At 45.4% G+C, this 6,091-nt stretch overlaps 1 protein-coding gene across 2 annotated transcripts in view; it reads right to left on the minus strand.

The window, feature by feature from the left end:
- Susd6 (sushi domain containing 6) overlaps nucleotides 1-6,046 on the minus strand; it is a 92,905-nt gene extending 86,859 nt beyond the window's left edge. The window contains exon 1 of one of the 2 annotated variants that reach the window (XM_076921833.1): nucleotides 5,784-6,046. The gene's annotated coding sequence lies outside the window, so the exon portion shown is untranslated. Of the gene's footprint in view, nucleotides 1-5,461; nucleotides 5,720-5,783 lie in introns of those variants that run through there. The other variant, XM_076921834.1, reaches the window with a different exon arrangement.
- Nucleotides 6,047-6,091: the final 45 nt, after the last annotated feature.

Raw genomic sequence — 6,091 nt, forward strand, 5'->3', positions numbered from 1 at the left:
TAAGTGGGGCTAGAGAAATGGCTCAGCAATTAAGAACATCAGTTGTTCTTCCAGGACACAGGTTCTATTTCCATCACCCACAAGGTGGCCCTCAATTGATTGTAACTCCAGCTCCAGGAGATCTATCATCTTCTGGCCTCTGAGGGTATTTCATGAACATGGTACACAGGCAAAACACCCACACACATTAAAAAGAAAAAAAAAAAGTAACTACAAGTGAAAGAAGCCAGTTACTAAAGACTACATAGACATACCACAATTACAATAACACAAAATGTCCAAGTAGGTAAACATACAGAGAACGTTGATGAGAGTAGTCTAAAATTAGATTGGTGTGATTTTTTTTTTAAAGATTTATTTATTTTATGTATATGAGTACACTATTGCTCTCTTCAGACACAACAGAAGATCCCATTACAGATGGTTGTGAGCCACCATGTGGTTGCTGGGAATTGAACTCAGGACCTCTGGAAGAGCAGTTAACCGCTCTTAACCGTTGACCCATCTCTCCAGCCCCCAGATTGGTGTGATCTTATACAACCTCGAAAAGATACTAAAAACAGCTGCATTGTTTATGCAAATGTCTATCAATTAATGAACAAAGACAAAGGTATAGACTAGGTTCTCTTTCTCTCGGTTCTCTTTATCAGAATTCCATCCACTAAGTTCTCAGAGATCCACTGAGAACAACCCAAAGGAGACAAATTAGATCAACATAATGCCCAGAAGCCACTTTCATTCCCAGCCTAATCAAAAGCCAAAACCTAGTTCAGTCAAAGAGAACTTCAGCAAAGACAGTCTACATAAAGCTATCCCCACTGTGATCTTCTGTGGGTACACAAGCACATCACTGCTGATGGTAATCTGGATTTGGGCAGATTAGATACATGTTCCTCCTGGAGAAAAGTTGGTAAGAAAAGGAAGTTTGGAAGAGTCCCTATTCATATCTCTTCTCTTGAGGTATTGCTCCCAATCTCCAACTAGAGGAAAAGGAATCCTGAATTATTGTCTTTTCAACATAAAAGATCCAAGTGATAAAGAACTGTCAGTCTGCACAAGCACTGAATCTGCGGCTGTCATGAAGAATCCCGGGGTTAATTTCCCAAGTCACAAAAAAATAAAAATAAAAACCGCTACACTGGAGCGAGTATCAGGGCACACAGCTACCAGGTAATTTTAGAGCTCTCTCAACACTGGCCACATTAACAGGCAAGTACATCTGTTTCCGCTTGAGAATGCTTCACTAATATCCTGCTTCAGGAGTACTTTGTGAATTCTTGGCATGCAGCTTTCAGATGCTTCCAGGAGACACATCATAGATAACACAAGAGTCTGAAAGCCCACTCAGTTCTTACTACAACTGCTGTACTCCCTGCTACTCTTAAACCCAGAACCTTCACAGACTCAACTCTCCCTCAATCTTGGGAGTAGCAGTTAGCCTTTCAGAGCAACAGCAACCCAACTCAACACCACTTCCAGATCTACCAGGTTCTGGAGATCTCTACACCCAGCTGAGAACTAGAAGATAAAAGAGCTAAGGAAGGAACCTTGCCGGTTTCCAGCTCCCACCCCCAAGATTGAAGGGGCAGGTAAACACAGATATGAGGATAGAAGATGACAGGTGCCTGCTGGACCCCTCCTTTCTCATATAAAAGATTTTTAGCCATGATGTAGAAAATAGATTTTCATACCCAAGGTCTGTCACTTCAAGGACTGCGTGACTTCTTCCTGGGTCTCAAGATCCAACAGCTTCAAATACTCATCACAAAGCTTCTAGCCCCCATCCTAAGCTGCATTCTTCCTTCCCAACAGCAAGCTAACAGCCTCCCACAGACACCACAGAATTTGTCACTGCTTTAACTTTTTAAGCATCCTACAGTGTGCTCATATACCTATGAGCATAAATTCTCTAAAAACCATTCAACTAGGTGAAGACTTGTTATTACATATGTAGATGTTCTGGCTTTGGCTGTTTGTTTTGGAAACAAGGTCTCACTAAGCAGCACAAGCTAACCTTGAATTGAAGATCCTCCTTCCTCTTCAAGCCATGGTTTAAACGTGTCCTAAAAGTCACGTATTAATTCTATTTGGCGGCAGGACTAGAAGGTGGATAGATACATTAGCAGATAACTAGGATTAGATGAGGTCTTGAGGGTGGGGCTCCCATGCTGACTTGAGGAAGAGACTCAAGTTGCCACGTTTTTACCATGTGATACCCTGTGCCATGTTATGATGCAAGACACTGGTTCCAAAACTGTGAGCCAAATAAGCTTCTCTTCTTAATGAATTATCGTATCTCAGGTTCTTTGTTATAACAACAGAAAATAGACTGAAACAGACAGAGATCTCTGCATAGATAGAATCTTCAAAGAAACCAAAAGAATTTCTTGTCACATACTTTGTTTCAGTGTTTGCCCTTAACCCAAATGTCATAATCTTCACATTCAAGTCTGCAACACAGCAATTCTTGCTTTTAAAGTGTGTGGGGGGATCACAAAAAAAAAAAAAAAAAAAAAAAAAAAAAAAAAGCGATTCCTTTTATCTTTTCTTTTCCGCCATTCTCATACTACTTGAGAGAATGTTCTCAGCAAGAATCCCATGAGTTCAAGGCAAATAGAGAAAGGAAAATAACTTTTGTTCATCAGCTTCAACTAGACCACATGCCAATCCAAGAGCTCAGTAAACTGTTTTCTGTGTGTAGCAGACACATGACCAAGTGGGGTCTAAGGACTTGCCACTTCCTCTCATGAACTATCACTTGGTAAAGAGGAAAGCAAGGGAAGACACAAGCACCCGATGTGTTGTCTGGCTTCCCTTCCCTGCCAGCAAGGGGCTCTACTTAATTCTTCCAAATCACCTGCTTGGTACTGAAATGAGGAAAATCATGTTCCTCACTGAACTTTTAACCTTTCTCTTTGTTTTTAGACAAGGTCTCACTTTTTAGTACTAGGTGTCCTAGACACTACGTAGATCAAACTGGCCTTGAACTCTGTCTCTGCTTCCCAGTGCTGGAATTAAACGCATTCACCACTAAGCCCAGTCTGAACAAAAATTTTAAGATTTTACTGATTATGCATAGGTGTCTGTGTGCATTCAGCCCAGAAAAGGGCATCAAGTACCCTAAAGCTGTGAAGTTATGTGAGTGGCTGTGAGCAGGCTGGGTACTAGAAATCAAATTCCTGTCCTTAACAAGAGAAGCAAGCACTCAATCACTAAGCCATCTCTACAGCTCCCTAACTGAATTTTTAAGATACTTTATTTCTCTAAGCCTACAGAGGATACCAGCAGTGAGCAGTTGTCAAGAGAGCTAAAAGTACAGAAAAAGCACAAGGCAAAGTATGAAATGAGAGTAAAGGATGTTTTGGTTGGTCAAGGGTGTCTTTTGGTTGTTTTTGTTCTTTTTGTTGCCTGATTTTGACACAGGGTTTTACTGTGTGTGTACCCGGGCTAGCTGGAACTCATGACTCTCCTACTTCAGGCTTCCCCAATGCTGATTACAGACATGCACAACCAAAAGCAAGTTTTAATGTGAGAAATGGACAAACATAATATATGCAAAATAATGCTTACTAGTAATAATAAACTTGTAAAAAGTCTTACTTTTAGAAAGCAAGTGAGTTAGTACCTTTGGAGGGCACACATTCATATGTGTGTGGAGGAAGTAGTGAAGCAGGAACTGAGGCACCAGTAACAACAGAGGAGGAAATCCCCTGTCAGAAGATGCATCATTACATAAGAGCTCCAGTTCAATCACCACACCATGGAGACCAGCCAGGAAACCACAGAGCCTGAGGTCTTGCCACCCGCCAGGCTGCAGCACCTTTTCACCTGGCTTTCTCTTTTCAATGAGCCTAAATGCTGGCTCTGGAGACACTGGACTCTTAACAAGTCATACTGACATTTGGTGGGTTTGCTCTCAGGACTGCATACCCTGAGGCTTTTCTATAGCAGTAGGTGAGGACTCCCCCCCAACCCCACCCCCCAATAATTCCTACTACAATATCCAGAGCCCTTCTGTAGACAGGAATCCCATTCACAGGGTCAGTCTCAAGCTGATAATTGTTTTTTTTTTTTTTTTTAACTTAATGGGTACACGTTCCAGAAGCAGCAAACAGTAACGAAAACTACCACCATAAACCAAAATAAACTAACTTAAAAGCTAAGCATCATGAAGACCTGTCTGGTTTCAGTTTTAATCATTCCAGTAACTATAAAACCAGGCAATGATTGGCATATACTCTGCATGACATGAAATTTAAAAAAAAAAAAAAAAAGTGAAGAAGTATTGTGTAACCTACCATTACTGGGCTTCCAGTTAGAGTTAGGGGTGCTTATAATTAGAGAAACAGCCTCAAATATCGGGAAGGAACTAGACACTCCAGAACTTACATTTGTAGCCTTACGTTATTTAACTTGTTCAGCTTTTGTCTCAACTGGAAAAATAAGGATAATATCCACCCTATCTCAAATATTATAAATGAGATCAAAAGTGAAACTTGAGCCAGTGAGATAGCTCAGTGTATAGAAGCACTTTGTCACCAGACCTGATCACCAGAGTTCAATCGCTGGGAGGTAGAAAACTGGCTCCTGCAATTTGTTCTTTGACCTCCACACCAGCACCATGGTGTGTATGTGCACCGACCAAACTCACACACTTAAACTCACACCCGCCAAACAATCTGTGTAGATCAGTACACAATAAACCCTCAAAAAAGTTTTCCACAGTTATCATCACCCTCCAACTCAAGACAGTTCTCATTTCTACTTGAATGTGCATCTAATGAAAAATTCAAAGCTCAGAAAACTAAGAAGTCAATGCCAAGGGCATGTCTCTACTAGTCTCCACTAGATGGTGACAGCCTGGGTGTAGAATTCCCAGAGCACAAAAAAGTGTGTGTGTGTGTGTATGTGTGTGATTTTTTTTTTTTTTTAACCAAAGGGATTCTAACGCCAAAAACCGAATTGATCACTGTGAAAAGTGGAAAGACACTTAAGATCTAGAAAGGAGTAGACCCATGGCTTAACTGAAAAGAATGTCCCCGCACCTCTCTGTACAGAGAGCACTTCAAACCCCAATCAGCAAGAGCAACAAAGGGCAGCATACTGCCTTGTCACCATAGAAGTGTGTAGCTACAACATTAGGCCTCTGCTGAACGAACGTGAAGTTCCCATAAAGAACTTGATGCCTTTTTAGGATCCCGGGCCTTGCTGTCCTCCCAATTCCGTTACAGGTAAGTTTTTCCACCACGGTGGCTGTCCCGTGAGGGATCATCAGTCTCACAAGTAAGAACGTCTATTATGTAGTTACACTAAAAACAAAACAAAACAGGAAATGGCTTTGGCGAGTTTCAGCCCACATAAGAAGAAAAGTTTTTGCAACTGAAGGGGCGACCAGGCGCTGGGGCTCCAGAAGGCTCCCGAGCACAGGCGAGCGGCTGCAAGATTTCCTCAGGAAACCCACCTCGGCCAAGCCTCCCGCCGTGCGGAACCGCGGCTTCGCTGGGCCGGTGGGCCTCCGCCTTGCAGCGCGCTCCGCCGAGCCCGATCTGATCCTCCAGTCTCGGGCACCGGCACAGCCACGCCGCCGCCTTTCGGAGCGGCTCGGCCCGGCCCGGCCACCTCGGGGCGGCTCGCAGCGCTGACACCGGCCGGAGCGAGAGCAGACGGCTGCGCTGAGGCCCGCGTCCCTGAGGAAATGCGTGCCCGCCCGTGCCCTGACAACCGGCCCCGCGCGCCGCCGACACAAAGCCGGCCCTCCGGACCGGGCGGCAGTGACAACTCACCCGGGAGCGGCGCCGAGACCTCCGGGAAGGGGGCGCTAGCAGCTCCCGCGTCGCCGAACCCGCTCCGCCGCTGCGCGCGCGCGCCTGCACTCCCCGTCGGGTCCCCGCGAAGCCTCGCGTGCCCTGGTCTGGCTTGCGCTGCGGGGCGCTGAGGGAGGAGGAGGACGCGAGCTGTGGCCGGCTCCTGAGGATGGAACGCGGCGGCGGCGGCGGCGGCTGCGCCAGCGTCACTGGCCCAGCTGTACGGCGCGGGCGGGGGCCCCGCGGAGGGCGGGGGGAGGGCAGGGACAAGGCCTGGGCGGGGCCAG

This window comes from Arvicanthis niloticus, chromosome 23, assembly GCF_011762505.2.
Source record: "Arvicanthis niloticus isolate mArvNil1 chromosome 23, mArvNil1.pat.X, whole genome shotgun sequence".
NCBI classification, from domain to species: domain Eukaryota; kingdom Metazoa; phylum Chordata; class Mammalia; order Rodentia; family Muridae; genus Arvicanthis; species Arvicanthis niloticus.